Source organism: Sciurus vulgaris (genome assembly GCF_902686455.1).
Source record: "Sciurus vulgaris genome assembly, chromosome: 4".
In the NCBI taxonomy this organism is placed as follows: domain Eukaryota; kingdom Metazoa; phylum Chordata; class Mammalia; order Rodentia; family Sciuridae; genus Sciurus; species Sciurus vulgaris.
The window spans coordinates 106875191-106892634 of record NC_136464.1 but is presented as its reverse complement, the minus strand read 5'-3'; the positions used below and the strand labels follow the sequence as shown (position 1 = coordinate 106892634).

Sequence of the window (17444 nt, the reverse complement as noted above, 5' to 3'; positions counted from 1 at the left end):
ATTTAAAGAACAGAAGGAAAAACACTGTGCTATCTTATGCAAATTTTATTGTTCTTTAAAAATGGACTTACTTTCAATGATTTCAAAGTTTATACACAAGTGTAGATGTCAAAACTTCTGAACTCTCACTGGTTGATCAAAAAAGCCTTTGGTATCCACACATTTGAGATTCTTGATTAAATCACAAGGGGGGGGGGCACTCCTGAAAGTCTCTGACATAATTTGCGTTTCCTGAGGTATCACTTTGAATAGCACACACTTAGGGTTCACAACCAGACACCTAATCCCTGAGACTGAAAACCACATTCTCTAATCATGACCCATATACATTTTATGTGAAGAACTAAATACAACTCTGTTATAAGGGAACCCAACGAACAACCTGGGGTTTATTTTACTGTGAATGTCAAGGATTTATTTAACTCCAAAATTTTTATAAGGATTTTCAAAAGATCTTGCTTGCCTTAAAAAAGTGTTTAGAATTCCCCACTTATGGGAAGAATAAAGATGCCAAAAGTATTAAAATAATCATTAATTTCAAAATGTTGGTGCAAGATACATTTTGAATAAAATTAAGGGGTTTAAGTAACTTAAGAAATCTAAATTCTGAAGTGCAGTTTTGAAATCATCATAATCTAGAGTCCTATGAAGAGAATATTCTATGGGAATAATTGCATACATTTGTGTACAATGTTAACAGATTCTCTATTGGAACAATAGAAAAGTGTGAGATTTATTGCATTTGCTTCATACTTTTTTTTGAAACGTCTCATGTCCTTCTCTTCTTCTTGAAAATAGGAGAATTCAAAAATACAAATCTGTAAAAGGGTCTCCTCTTCTTAGTTTCGAAGCAAGTGTTGGCTCCTTATAGTTAATGCTGGTTGTGCACCTACGCTTGGGCAGAGACACTGCTGTACTTTCTGTGTTCTTTTTTGGAGAAAGAGAAAGTCTCCTCATTTTCACTACAGGAGTCAAGGGGGCTTGGTGATATCCTTCAGGCCAGAGTGAGGTGACGGGTAAGTCTCAGGTGGCACACTTGGAGGAGTTTGTGTTGGCTTAGAATCTCTCTCTCTTTTTCATCTGTATAGCTGCAGTGTTGTTTAGATCGAGGGCCTGGTGACTGGTCTCCCATCTGATCTGGTGGCAAGATTTTGAGTGTACTTGCCAGGGGGCAGATAGAGGTCATCAGAATCATCTCCAGAACCACTTGATTCACAGATGCTCTCTTCAGACTTATGGTTGTTTTTCTTCTCTATTAGAATCAGCACTTATTTTCTGTCGGAAAGGAGTGAGATGAACACCCTCTTCCAAATTAAAATTGTAAGCATCACTGGAACTGACAGGTCCATCCAATTTACTCTTGGAAATATTTGTTTTAGTTTCATTTTATTCCCTTTATGCTTTGATGTAGGTTTGATTTTCTCCTGTTAGCTTTGCTTTTCTCTTCTCTTTTTCTTCCTTTTGCATATTTACACTTACTTTTAGTTTGTTCGGATTTAGGTTCCAAAGGAACTTCTTTGTTTTAGTAAACTTTCCTGGGTGAATAAGCTTTGGTGATAAATTAATTTGGTCCTTGTTCCAATGAAAAACATTTGTTCTATATTTTCAGGTATGTGCATGTTTATTCCTGGGTCTACATATCTGATTCTTTCCAATTCAGAAGACTGCCCTGCCAAATGACTGGTTTCAAAGTCATTCAAAGTACTGAACTTAGATCATTAAACTCTTTCTTTAAATGGCGACGGAGAGACACAGTTCTAGGTAACACATCATCAGTAGATTTGGCTTCATCTGAAATCAAAATCACATCTCAGTGTTTCTTGAGGAATAGTAGATATCTTCTATTTGTAATGATTCTCCATGTCCTGGAAGGTCAGTTTCTTCAAGAGGAAGTTGCGGTAAATACTTCACAAATAATCACTGGTGTTGTCGTCTCTATTGGAGTCCATTCCAGAGGGATGTATTTCCTGGTTCTGAGCAGCTTCTGTTTGCTGGGAAGCAAGTTTTTCTTTCAGTGCATATAACTGACATGCAAGGTAGTAACACTCTCTTCTCAGTTGTAGGATGATATCTTGGACTTCTCTCACTTTGGATTTTTCATTTTCCAAAGCTAAAACTAACATTTTGTTGTTTTGTTGGTAATTTTTCAGCAATGTAGAAGTGGTGTCTGGGTCACTACTGCTGCTGCCAGCCCTCGCCGTCCTCCTCACATCCCAAGGCTCCACAAAGCTGTCCCCCTCGCGCGCGACTCCCGCGCTCCGGGCCCTCCAGGACTGTGGCGCAGTCTTGGGTCACCCGCAACTCACCACTACCGCCACCACATTTCGAAATTCTCCGCGCGCGCTCACCTATTGGCTGGGTGGGGGAGGTCACGTGACGCGACGACCGTAACTGCAGTCTTTTAAGACAACATATTTGACTCTTTGGGAAAACAAGATGTGATAGTCATTCTTCCAAGTCATTATAATTTGAGCTTGCCTGGCCCTCCACCAGTCTTGTCACTCACAACTTCTCTCTGTGCAGTCTCTCCTTGCTTCCTCCTGGAAACTCTCCTTGTTTTCACTCAAGCCCTTTGGTCTCCTACGTCACTCATCAATACTTCATACTTTCTCCCTTTGCCTTGTACTGCTAAATAATTCCTTGAAGGAAGTCAGAGCTGCCCCAGGACAATGTCATTTCCTACCTATAGCATTGTCTCCAGGGCCCAGAAAGTAGAAAGAGGAGAGGAGGGGAGAGGAGAGGAGGGGAGGGGAGGGCAGAGAAGGGGAGGGGAGGGAGAGATAGAAAGAAGGAAGGAAGGAAGTGAGCAAGGAAGGGAGAAAGGAAGATTTAAATGAACAGCATTTCCTTTGGTTTTATCTGAGAAGACAGAAATCCTGCTGTTTGTGATGCAGAAATTGGCAAGAATACCCTCTCTTCTGCTCTCCATCTCTTGACCCCAGAATTCATACTGGAATTGTGCTATAAATAAGCTTCCTTTACTTCAGCCATCAACTGCCAGGACTTGTAAGGGGATTAGGCAGAGGCTGCACCTGGGGCTTGTGCACCTTGCTGTCTGCTGCCGCTTCCTCTACTAGATTGCCTGCTCTCAGGTATCACCAAATATCAGGTATCACCAAATATCCCTCTTAAGACTTTCCTGCAAGCCAAAGCAGCTCTTAAAAATGGACCCCCCTTGGGGTGACAATTCTTAATGTATATCTAAACATCAATTTGAATTTAGTCTATGAAAAGCAACAGATTTATAAGTTTGTTTACCATTATGTATACAGTACAATCTAAATTGCTTTACTGAAATCTGACAAGAATCATTTTTTATTTACAATTTTTCCTTGTTCCCCTTAAGATTTGAATTACTATTATTAAGAGCAAATAATTAAAAATTTCTATTCTTTTGTAGCCTTACTACTTCCTGTAAGTCTAATACTCTGCAAGGTAGAACCACCCACTGAAAAGTACAATTTGATATAAAACAGTAAGAACAATTGTAACTTTGTGTTAACTCCCCTTTCTCACACTTAGGAAGGTGTCACTGAAACTGTAAAATTGCATTTAAAGGATATCTGTGGAGAACATTTTTTTTCTCAATTCCTACTTCCTTTTCCTGTCTGTATTTCACAATTTACTGTTATTCTAGGGGATTTATGTGTTTGCCACTATCTGTGATGAAAATATCTCTACACTTACCCTGGACAGAAAGATTATTACCCACTAATTTTATGAGTGTTATGAAAATTAGGATTACAATTTTTTCAATGAATGTGATTAAAATATTAATTTTTGGAAAAATAGATTGTTTTGTTTGCTTGTTTTTCAATGAACGGGTGAGATTCTAAGAAGATGCCTGAAAAAGAACAATGGATAAGTGGACCATCAGAGGATGTTTCCTATGGTGTTTAGATACGTTCACAAAAAAATGTTAATTGTCTCCTTCTATCACTTTGGTGAAGGAGGGATTCCTCATCTCAGGGTACTGTGAATGGTAATTGTGAAGACAGATCCTGACTTCTAATGGTTCAACCTCCAGGTTTTCTGCTTTATAGTGGTGAGAAAGCATCATGCAGTTACCTGAATTGGAAGTTTGCGTTTTGGTCATTTCACCACACTAGTGATATGCAGTAAGATGCTCTGTTCAGATGTAGGACAGCAGTGGAGATGATTCCCAGCTCCCAGTCAGCCATGTGATCTCAGGGCAAACACCAGTACTCCTCAGAGCACTGGGTTGCCAATGTTTTCCAGATACAGATATTCAGTAAGTTGCATAAGATATTCAGCAACAAAAAATACTACCCAGGGTTTATGGTTTGTTGCATTTGTTTTAGTTCCCAAACCAGATAATAACCTAGAGCACAGGAATTAAATCTTGTGGTTCTTTTTACCCCAGCATCCTTTCCATCATAAACAACTTTTGATCATGGTGATGAAGTTGATTTATTTATGCTTTGAAAGTATTTATAGTGTTCTATTTGTACTGTGTTATTCAATTGAAGTGCTTTAACAAATATATGTATGGCTATTTGTTTTACCTAATGATCACAGAACAGAGAGACAGGCAGCCTTAAGTGTACACATAGCTACATCTTAAAGCCACAAAACTGCTGAGTTCCATTAGTGACTTTAGTTGATGACCTTTTCAGGGTTTTATATAGTATTCCCTTATTAATTAAGCTCAACCTTTTATTTACAAACATGTAGATTAGAACCATAAATTAAAAACATTTTATTTCCTGGCAGAAAAAGTATCTAATCAGGATAGATGATTATTTTCTAATTGATAAATTTTTCACACTGAAATGTATTTTATTCCTGTATCATCATTTTCTTTTCAAATCAATCATGAAAGCCATACATATACAAATCACATTTTACTTCTTAGCTTGGAGAATTTAGTGCCTTTCTTATACTTTTAATTATTTATACTTATATATTTATTTATTTATTATAATTTTAATTTAGTTTTCTGATACTATGCTATTGGTCCTATATGCACATACACATAATTTGGTAGATATTTAGCAATGTTACATTTCAAAAAACTTGGTCCAATGTACTATAATCATTTTTGAAAAAAACTTTTATTTGGAATTGTTTCTTAAAATTTGAACAAAAGACCCTTATGTTCACTTCTTTTCTAAATATATGGTTCAACAGTTACCTATAACAGTTAGAAATGTTAGATATTCTAACTTCAAATCTTAGCAAGGGATTCTGTGTGTTACTTTAACCACAACTTTTTTCTTCAATTTTGTGGATTGGAAAAAGATGCATAAAAAAGAAATTTATTCTGACTCAGTTGGACCACATTGGACGGGCACCTGAAAAAGTTGTCAGGGTTGCCTGTCGAATTTAAACTTAGCATGAACAGAAGGCGTGCAAATGCTTAAAAATATTTTGTCAATACTAGGCATTCCACTGAGGATTAATTAAAATTAAACTTGGATTGCTAATAAAGCTTGAAAAATCCATGAGTTCTACCATATAATATGTGACTAACTTAAAAGTTATCTGTTGTACATATATATACATATTTATTATGGCTAAGAAATGAGATATTATAGGCCTTTGTTTAGTTTAAACCTAAGGCAACAATATAAAAGTAGTATAGAAAATTTTAATTAAAATTAGATCATAGCATACACATAGCCAGGAGTAATTTGGTATTGGTTACAAGTGGCAAAATAGATAAAAATATCTATTTTCTTTGAGAATCATTCTAGAATTGATTTTGCACTCAATTTTTCATATCGATTTACATATTAGAACAAAATTAGTTTTATTTAGACCATCAAAATATGTCCAACTCTACAATATAGAAGTGAAAACCTTGTTAAAAAGTTCTATTTAAATTATATATATTAAATAAGTAAATAAAATTATCAGACCCTTATGACTCTTTTGCTTGCTAGTAGTAATTTTTAAAATATCAAAGTGCCTGTATTACTTGAAGTCATTATTGAATAAATCATTTAATTATAGATGAGCTTATTATGTAACATACTTTATTGATAATGCACTGTGTTCTTTAGACTCTGAATAATCATAGGAATAAAATGGTATTTAAAGCAGATAAATTAGCTGTCAACATGGAGTTAACAATTGGGAGGGGGCAAGATATGCCTATTTAAATATCCAACACTACAAAATTATTGCTCTAACAAGTGCTGTGATGAAAAGGTTTCCAAAACTATGTGAGTCTATAATAGGGATTTGACATAAAGCAGATCAATAGGAGTATTTTGGTGAGACATTCCTTGAATTTAGTTGTAAAGGATTTTAGGTCTAGGTAGTAATCTGATAGAGTAAGGGAAAGATCTGCCCAGGCAGAAAAGATGCATGAAAGCCTATTGGCAGATAGAGGTCAATAACCAGAGACAATTAGGGGTTGAATAGTGTCAGCTTAAAAAGATATGTTGAAGTTCTAACCCCCAGTACCTCAGAATGTAAACTTAATTAAAAATAGGTTCTTGGCAGATTAATCGATTTTGATCTCATTTAATTGAGATCATTACTGTAGACCCTAATCCATTGTGACTTGTGTCCTCTTAAGAAAAAAATTCCAGATTATTCAAAGACATCACTCCAGCAATTCTTCTCTTGTTCTATCATTTGTTAATCTATACTACATTTCCTTAAGCATGAATGAATACTAATTTATTCTTTTTTGTTTTTTGATTGCTGTTAACAGATTGAGGAATAGTTGTCCAAAATGGTCATACATCACTTGATGACAAAAATGGTTTGATAAGTATATCATTAGGCAATTTTGCTTTGTGAATACCTAAAATAGCACAGGTCAGTTACTTGATGTAGGCTCTGATGCAATCAAGAGCTGTAGTACACATAATCTGTGAGGCTTCTTCCAGCATAGCATGTCATACTTTTTACAGTAAACTTTTTTAAATGTAATTTGAAGGAGTAAATTTTGAAATAATAATAAAACTAGTATTGTAAATCTATAAACCAGTAACATAGTCACATATTATTATTATCAGATATTCTGTACCATACAAATTGTATGTTATACCTTTTTATCTGAGTGGCAGCATCATATACTTGTTTAAGTCAGCATTAACACAAACACTTTTGTAATACATTACAACATCATGACAGATGTGATGCTAGGAATTTTTTGACCCTGCTAATATCTTATGGGATTGTCAGTGTATGTGCTGTCCCCAATGACTGAAATGCTCATTATGTTGTGCAAGATTATAATACAATGTACAGATTAAGAATGTGGAATTTAACAATTTTTTGCTTATTATATAAGCATAAAACCACAAACAGGATTACTAACATAGCCAAAGCTAAGTTTCCTAATGACCCCTATGTGATGATTCCTTCCTCTGACATTCATTTTGTTTGATATTAATAGAGCCAACCCAGCTTTATTTTGATTATTAGCATGACATAACATTTTCCTTTCTTTGCATTTAACTTAGTTTCATCTTTGCATTAAAGTGGTTCCCTGCAGAAAGAAAATAATTAGGTCTTTCTCTTATTCCAGTTTAATAATTTCTACCTTTTAATTGTACTATTTTATTTATTTATTACTCTTAGCATGGATAGGTATTAATCCACCATTTTCTACTTGCTGTTTGTCTCCTTTGTTCTTTGTAATTTTTCCTCTTTCTCTCTACGTTCTTTTACTGATTGTTTTTATTATTTTGCTTTATGTGTACTATTGTTTTATTAGTTATAATTTTTTGGTTATTTAGTGGTGGTTTTCTATGAACAAGTAATATTAAATGATGTGCTCCTTCACATATAGCATACCATATGATTATACTCCATTTCTCTTCTCTCAGCCTTTCTTTTATTATTTTACATGTTGTAAAACTCACAAGTCACTGGAGTATATTTAACTATTAAGAAAAATACATATTGACCCAAATTGGAATGCTATTTCCTATATGGAGATTTTGGTGCCATTTTCCTACAGGAGTTCTTTGAACATTTTTAAAGTTTTGGGTATGCCAGTGAATTGGTTAACCTTTATTTGTCTGAAAGTGTTTTATTTTTGAATATTTTTTCCTCATTGGGAAGTTTTTGATGGAAAGTGTTATTTTATTTTGAAAGATACCATTCCTGCCTTTTCACTTGCATTGTTTTCTACTAGAAAGTGTCTGTCATACCTTTGTTCTTCTTTAGTGATGTCTTTTTTCTCTGACCACTTTCAAGGTTTCTTCTTGAGCATTGGTTTTAAGCAATTTGACCATATTATACCTTGGTTTAGTTTTGTTTTTTATGTTTCTTTTGCTTGAATTTTGGTAAAATTATTGGAGCTGTGAGTTTATAGTTCTCAAGTTTCAATATTTTGGTCACTGTTTCTTCTATGTTGTTGCTGCCCTCTTTCATCTCTCCTTTCTGTCAGTGACTTCAGTAGAATTTATATTATTCCCTTTAAAGTGTCAAAAAGTTCATGGATACTCTGGAGGTTCGTTTGTTTGTTTGTTTTAATTTGCATGGTTTAATTTCTGTGTCTCCAGATTTACTGTTTTTCCTCTGCTTGGTCTAATCTGTTAATCTCATCTCATCTAATAATAATAAGTTTTTCATCTCAGATAATATAGTTCTGCCTATAGAAATTGGATTTCCAACCTAACATTACCCCCATCCTATATTCTTCTCCTTATAAAACCACGTGTCATAGCTAGGTATTTAAGTCAAGTCAAAGAAGTACCAAGTTGCCCCTGTGAAAATGAAGCTTTATATAAAGACTAACTTGAGTATATTTATTCCTTGGTGGCAAAACAACATCTTTGGTGTGAGGCAAAGCAACAGACAAGCATCTCAGTTCAAACTACAGAATGCCTTTTGCAATCCAGCTATATCATCTTCTGTTCCCCTTCATTGCTATTATCTTTTTCCTAATTTCTCCTCTCTCATTCATAGAAGTCTGAATATTTTTTCTTAGCACTCACATTCTATTATACTCAATCTGTTCATTAATTCTGTCATCCATATATTTATTTAAAAAGAGTTTTTGTGTTAGATATGCCTAACTATCTAGTTTCTGTGGGGTTGTGGTAGAGAGAAAAATCAGTGATCACATGGTTGGGTTGCCTCTCAGTATGTTGACCTCCCTGAATTCCATCTTCGTTTTGCTTCTCAGCCTTCTGGAGACCAAATCTGGACATTGCTGGAAATACTCCATGACTCTAGTTCTGAATTGGGATTTTCAACTCACTGGCCTGTCTTCCCCTCCTTCCTCCTTCTTTGCCTCCCTCCATTTCTCCTTTCCTTCTTCCCTTCCTTCTTCATTTTCTTTATCCTTAAATTTTATCACTACACTACATCTATTTTTTTACCCTTATTAAATTCTACAACACCTGTGTTTCTATTCTATAACAACTGTTCCCAGTCCCTAAGGTTTTGAAGTTTTCTGTTAATCAAGTTAATTTTCAGGGTCTTTTATATTATTGATTTTATATCCTAATCTGTAGTCTTTTGACATTGGTTTTTATGAACTTGACTTGTAAACTTCCAGCTTATGTTTGCCTATGTCTCTTTCACCTGTAATCCTCCACTCAAAGCTGTCAGGCAATTATTTACAATGATAACACTTTAGGTTTATGGTCATCAAAGTTTATTGGACCTCACAATTCTCTAGATTTCTTCTACATATATTTAACCTTACCTTTTTCCTATTCTTCAGTGTATTTCTAACCATTCTCATTCAACTCAAGCTTTTTCTTTTTTTTTTTTTTTTCTGTAAATTTCTTTCTTCACACAGGACCATCAGAAGAATTTCCTCACTTCTTTTATCTACTACTACTTATCTACACAAACAAGGCAGCATAGAAAATAATGTATTTCTTAGGGTAATTTTTTTAACCATGGTCAGTGTACCATCTGCCAAAGCAACTTACTTTTTAATTCTCATTTTATAAAATTATTGATTACCTACTTTGTGACAAGCTCTGTTTCAGGTTTTGGGGCCACAGTAATAAACAGCACTATTAGGATGCTTTATGCAGAAGATTATATTCCATTGAAAGATGATTTGTAATTAGTAAATGATTATTTAAATAACTAAGTACACAATTTTCTAAACCTGAAATCCTAGAGAATGACATAAAGATTCAGAGTGTGTATTTTAAAAAACTACAAAGCAAAAGTTTTCTGAAATTCAAATTATGACATGTAGCTTTATACTCTGACAACTAGTTATTATTTGCAGAAGACATCTAGTCTTCAATTAGAATAAAAGATTTAAATACACTATTAATGGAAAGACTAAGAAAATAATGTAATAACATTAAAAGAGAAATGTTAAAAAACAGGTTTTAAATTTCCCCTTCTTAACAATTTCTCACAGTTTAAATGTATATATGGAACCCAGGAAAGAAATAGAGGAAAAGCTTTCCTAAAAAGTATATGATTCTAAAACATAAATCATCCAAAAGAAAAAAATATGCAATGTTCTGTATACTGTTCAAACTATGCATTAGGAAAATTATATGACTCATAAGTAGTTATTCAATTCATTAAAGATTTATATAGTCCTGAGTATAATAAATTATGTAAGTTGATTTAAAATTACAGTAAAGGAAACTTATGTCAGGGTCTTAAGCCCCCTTGCTCTTCTCGACCAGAGATAAGGGGAGGTAGCACTCCCTAACAAGGTCGGAAGGGCCAACTGACTGCCCGCACCCAGCCCTCAGGGCGAGAGACAATCAGATGAGTCAGGGAGACCAGTCACAGCAGGAACTCATTTATTGAGGAAGTCACACAGCTTTTATGTAGGGTGACGGCTAGGCGGGAACCAATCAGCTTAAAGGTCAGCAAGGGCAGGGGTGGGTTCATGCAGGTGAGAGTCCCATAGGACTATATGGCAAGCACAAGCTGATCACTGTTCGCAGAACTGTTGTTAACCAATCCCTGACCGTGGTCCCATTTATCAGTCATTAACTTTTGAAACCGCCTTTGAGGCCTTGATCTTGCTCACTCACCAGGGAGTAAGGAGTCAGCCTGAGTTAGTTAACATGTCATTAGTCCTAACAAACTTATCCAAATAATCCTTAACCAAATCTCATATTTCTTGTGCTATTAAAATGCTTCTCCTGGGCCGGGGTTGTGGCTCAGTGGTAGAGCACTTACCTAGCATGTGTGAGGCACTGGATTTGATCCCTAGCGTCACATAAAGCAAAATAAACAAAATAAACATACTGTGTCCATCTACATCTAAAAATATTTTTAAAAAGAAAAAAATGAATGCTTTTCCAAGTATAATTTTGCTGCTTTTATGAATTTTCAAAAGTCCTTACTTCCCTAAAGTATTAGATGGAACTTTGATATTTACAAAATTAATAATAAACATTCAGTACAATTATATAAAATAATCTCTCTAGAGAATATCTCCAAATAAGATGACAAGGAAAGCATTGCTAAATTGTAAGACTAAACACTTCACAAACAAAATTCAGAGCAAGAAAATTAATTTGACAAGAGGGCATTTACCTGGGTATCAGATTTATTATTGTCCTTTTCTGATATAGGCTTGATATCACCAGGACCAGGTCTCTTCACAGATCTTTAGAGCAAAAGAGTATTTAAAAAATGGGTTTTTCCAGTCAGTTTTTAAAGTAATGAAATCTGATGAATATTTGGATATCACTATATTCAATGAGGCTTTTGACTGATAGGATTAAAATAGGACCTCCATTCTAAAAAAAACTTGTGTTTACCTCTTTCTGACTCTGCTTTTCCCATTCTATGAATCATTCAGTGAAGTCACACTTGGTTTCATTTTAAAGAGTAACGGCCAATATATTGGCCGAGTCTGAGAATAATTTATCTTCAAAAACTGTCCTGGAGCTAGGGTTGTAGCTCAGTAGTAGAGTACTTGCCTAGCATGTGTGAGGCACTGGGATCGATTCTCAGTACCACATATTTACAAATAAAGTAAAGGTCCATTGACAATTAAAAATATATTAAAAATAAAAAACTGACCTGAAGGCAGAACTGAAAAATCCAAAAACAAACCAACATTACCTTTGCTTGATGTGAAACAAACCTAATAATCTAACATGAGGTAGAAAGGTAAAACTGCTGCTTCTCCATTGTTTCTCCCTAGATCAGAGACTAAGATGGCAACTCGAAAATGGCAGCCTTGAGCTTCAGCATGGAGACCACCTACTGAAAGGTACTTATTGCTTCCCTTTACTCAGAAACAACATGGAGAGTTCCCTGAAACATTTTAATAGTTTGAAAGATGCAGATCTAAAGAAAAAAACAACAAATGCATATGTTGTTACTGGATTCCTTTTGTAGAGAGATTGAAACACTATTAATTTATAAAATTCAACTAATTTTCCAATACAACTCCTGCCTTATTCAAGGCCACAAAAAACAGCAAGCACTTGAAAACATTCACAGACACTTAGACACTCGATGGGAAAGATTGCCTATGAAGTACAGTAATGCTAGTGGGACTTCTGTTTCCCTAAGTACTATCTACATAAACTGTACTTTTAAATAACTTTCTCCCTGTGTGTGTCCACTCCCACATCTGTCTTCTGCAGGACCTTTAAATCTTTATCCTACGAAGATGAAGTTTCAAATGAAAAAGAAAACCAGTTTAACAATAATAGTGGAAAACAATGCACAAGAAACAAAAGTTCTTTATCTTCAGATAAAAGATAGCAAGAGAACTCTGACTAAAAATAACATACCTGAATATGCTATAATCAAAACTTAAGTCCAGCATTAAAACAAGCATTTCAGAAAACAGACTATTCTGTTTCAAACATACTAAATATTAGCATGTAGGTTTCTTGGCATCAGATCAAATGTCATTAGTTTAAGAAAACATTAACTGAATTATTGATTTTAATATAGACTAATTTGACAATAAGGTAAACCAGGAAAAAAAATTATGGTCCCCTGTCAGGCTTTCCCTCATCTGTTTGCATTCCAAAGACTTGACAGCATTAGACAAGAAAACTTCATGTACACACACATACAAACTTCCCCCACCATCATTACTTGACAGTACAGTGCTTGTCACATCAGGCCTATTTAACTCCAGTGTTCCCATGATTCTATCAATTCTCTGCCTATCTTGATACGTTCACTCATAATACTCCCCTCCAGAGAATTGTCTTCTACGGAATGACCCAAACAATTCCATATTTTAAAGACCAATTAAAAATTCTATTGTCTCCAATTTAAGTTAGTCCTTTGCTAAATGAGTTTCATTCACTTGGCCCAGATAACTCTGCCCATTAGAGTCCAATTCTCTCCTTTGTTTTTTGGTGGGTTTTTTTTTTTTTTGTTTGTTTGTTTGTTTTTTTTGTTTTTTTTTAGTTGTCAGTGGATCTTTTATTTTATTTATTTATATGTGGTGCTGAATATCAAACCCAGTGCCTCACTCATGCCAGGCAAGCACTCTCCCACTGAGCCACAACTCCAGCCCTTCTCCTTTGTTTTACAGAAAAAGGTCTCATACAGTTTCATCACAAGCAATAGCACCTCTTAGACATTCATTCACTCAATCTCACTTAGGTCTGGTTCCCCCTACCCAAGGCTACCATGAACTGCTTTTCTCAGGCCATGGACAACCCTCTTTCCCCCTTGCCAATTCTACCAGTATTGTCTTGTCCTATCTCTTAGCAGTGAGGTGGGTCACTCCTTTCTTTTGAAAAGCTCCTCCTTTCTTCGGTACAGGAAAATAACCTCTGAGTTCTGCTTCTCCTGCACTGTTATATCTTCTCTGGGAACAGATTTTTTAAAGAAATTATGTAATTTAAAAGTAGCCATATGATAGGACTGAAGATGGGAGAATAGAAAAGGGACACTTTCAGGCACTTCCTTAGCATCAGGCTTACAAAGCAAGAAGACTGCTCCTCAGCAAAAATGGTAACTAAGAGAACTCACTGAAACTTAATGCTGGACTGTAAGAGAAACCATACAAAGAATGTAAGAAACTTCCAACATATAAAAGAATATGTTAGAGATGCCCCAGCTTGGTTACCAGTGGTGGTAGGTCCACAGGCTGATTGCAAGGGGAGTGCAGGCAGAGAAAGTACCCCATTTGTGTACAATGAATCAAAATGCAGTCTGTAAAAAATAAAAAAAAGAAAACAAAATTTTTTAAAAAGTAGTACCACTGATGAATAAAGAAATAAAATAATTTTTAAAATGACTTGGGGGAACCTGTGGATTAGACAGGGAGACTCATCTTAATGGACACAGAGCCAGTGGGGAAGTTGTTCAACAGAAACCACCCCAAATTGCTTGCCCTAGAGCCAGATATTTCAGCAGAAATTGGGATACCAGAGCAGAAAACATTCACGGGCACTGAAATCATTCCTGGGCATAGGAAGCATCTGTAAGTGCTGCCCAGCAGCAGGCAGAGACAGGACATCAGGAGCTCTTAAAGGAAGTCGTCAGCAGTTGCCCATTATGACTCCCAGAGTGTGCCTGAACCAGCGGGACTGAAATATGCACAAAGAAAATTCTTCCTGAATCAAATGGATTGTTGCTGGTGCCCCACAAGAGCTATTGGGAAGATACCTTGGGTGGCCACACAGGCATTTCTGCACTCCAGGGTGGAAACCTGGTCATTCATATTCATAGTAATGAAGGCAAAACCTGAGGAGGTTTATTTCCCATGCCTTAAAAGTGGATTTTACCAGAGGACCTGGAAATACAGACATCCTGCAGTAGGGGCATGGATCAAATCTAAAATGCCTACTGACAGAGGTTCAAAATTCAGTCAAAACTAAAATACAGCTACTGGAACTTCCAATTTAGAACTCTGCCCCAAAGCACTAGAAGTATTACTCCATTTGTCAGCACTTCCCACTCTATCTCACCCTCTCAAGGGAGAATGAAATCTGAGATCTACTATAACCAGTTTTGGCTCTTAGCCTCAGCAGCTGGCAAAGGTGAGATAAAAATCTCAGCCCTTGATCCAAGACTTACAAAGACAAAAATAAATATAAAGCATAAAAATCCATCTGTGCCAAAAATTTTGATCACCTCAGCGGAAACAAACCCCTTTATTTCTCATTAATAATTCTCCCTCCTTTTTTCTTTCATTTTTTTTGTCTTTTTTCATTTACCCACATTGCAATTTTTAATATATTTAAAGTTTTTAAATCATGTATTTTAAATTTGAACTTTAAAAATCTTTTCACAATAATTTTATCTTATAGTATTTTTTTACTGTTTCCACCCCATAAGGTTTTGTGTTTGTGTGTATGTGGGTGATATGTGTGTATGCTTGTGTATGTGTATATTGTGTTGTCACAATACCAGAACTCAAATTATACTACAATAACAAAAACACCGTGGTATTGGCACCAAAAACATGAAGACCAATGGACTCAAACAGAAGGCACAGAGAGAAATCCACATAGATACAGTCATCTAATGTTCAACAAAGATGTCAGAAAACATATGTTGAGGAAAAGATATCTTTTTTACCAAATGTTGCTGGAAAAAGTGGGTATCCACAGGTAGAACTGAAACTTGAAACATTTTCTCTTATCTTGCACAAAAGACAACTTGAAGAGCACAAAAGATCTAGGAGTTAGACCACAAACACTGCAAGTGCAATAAGAAAATATAGTCTCAACCTTCCAACATAGTGGCACCAGCATCAACTGCCTTAACAAGACTCCTAAAATACATGAAATGAAATCAAGAATCAATAAGAGGGACAGCATCAGTTTAAAGAACTCTGCATAGCAAACAATTAAGAGCATGAAGAGAGGACCTATAGAATTGGAGATCATTGCCACTACCCCTATGATATGGGATTAATATTTAGAATACATAAAAAACTAAAAATGGTTAACACCAAAAAGTCAACAAACAAAACAAAGAACCCAGTTAACAAATGGGCAAAAGAAATAAAAACTTCTCAGAACAGTAAATACAAATGGCCAATAAATAGAGAAAAAAAAATTTCTTATCTCTAGAAATCATGGAAATGCAATTCAAAACTATGTATTGTTATTTCATCTGTTTTCAGCCAGAGTGGCAATTATCAGGTATACAAATAAGAATGAGTGTAGATAAGGATGTGGTGGAAAGGTACACTCATATATTATTGGTGGGACTGCAAATTAGGGCATCCACTCTGGAAAGCAGTATGGTGCTTGCTTAAAAACACAGAATGCAATATGACCAAACTATCCCACTCTTGTGTAATTCATGAACTGGGAGAGGTCACTGAGAAACTTGTTCTTAAACCAAAGTCATCATGCACTCAGAGTTATAAAATTTAGTGCATGGAACTGAATTAAAACAATGATTTATATCCCCAAGTATCTCAGATGTTAATAGATAGAAAAGGTCTCTGTCATAGTTTAGATCTGGAATGTTCCCCCAAACTCATGGTTTGAAAGTTTTATCCCCAATTTAAAAGATTCAGAGGTGGGACTTTTCAACAAATATAAGGACTCTGACTTTATCAATGGATTAATCCATTGATAGCTGAATGGATTAGTGACTGGTAACTCTAAGGCAGGTATGGCCTGGTTCAAGCAAGTAGGTCATTAGGGTGTGCCCTTGGGGACTACATCTGTTCCCTGGCTTCTGCTTCTCTCCTCCCTCTCTCTACTCTTCCTGGTTACCTTGAGCTGAGCAGACTTCCTATGCCACACCTTCCACTATGAGATCCTGCCTCATTTTGGGCACAGAGCAAGGGAGTTAGTTAACAATGGACTGAAGCCTTGGAACTAAATTAACTTGTCCTCTAAGTTGTTTTTCTCAATTATTTGTTCACAGCAACAAAATGCTCATTACGAGTCTCCAAGATTACTGTTTAATATGTGTTCAATTATGACGGTATTGATAGGAAGGGTAATACTCCTCCTGTTTAATCTTCTTATTTCTTTCATATTAATTCTCAATGGATATATGATAAAATAATCCATAAGTTATATAAAAAACCAGTTAGTCATATAAATAATTGATTATAATTTCATCAAAACAACTTCTTAGATGAATTCAAAAAGGGAAACTTGTGGGCTGGATGAAAGCTATATATAATACAGTACCAATCACTTCCAGAAGATGTAGATAACTCATAAACATTAAAAATTTATATAAATGCTTATGTAGTACTTTCTCAATTCCATAGCAATTTGGAAAAGCAGATTCCAAGTTCAAGTCATTTTCCCAACAAAATTTTCTTGCACATTTTGTACATACCTTTCCCCCATCCTCTCCCATATTAGAAATTATCTTCATCATTGTAGAAACATAAAATTTGTCAGTACCAATTCATCATAAGGATCTATCCTCTTCTTGGAGACAAGTCTTAGTACAGCCTAGAGCTTAACACCAGCCAACACAGAAATATAAATGAGAAATAAATGTCACTGTTTTGTCAGCGAAATGTTATTGTTTCTATTCAACAATAACCTAATTACCATTATAAATTAATAAAGGAAGTGGCTTTCTTGATATTAACCAGGCTGAGTCAA

At 35.2% G+C, this 17444-nt stretch overlaps 1 pseudogene across 1 annotated transcript; it reads right to left on the bottom strand.

Annotated features, from left to right (window-relative positions):
• Positions 1-659: 659 nt before the first annotated feature.
• Positions 660-17180, bottom strand: LOC306658968 (shugoshin 1-like; annotated as a pseudogene). Its single transcript has 3 exons — positions 17170-17180; positions 11464-11536; positions 660-2285 (listed from the first exon to the last, which is right to left on the bottom strand). The product of its transcript is annotated as a shugoshin 1-like (transcript).
• Positions 17181-17444: the final 264 nt, after the last annotated feature.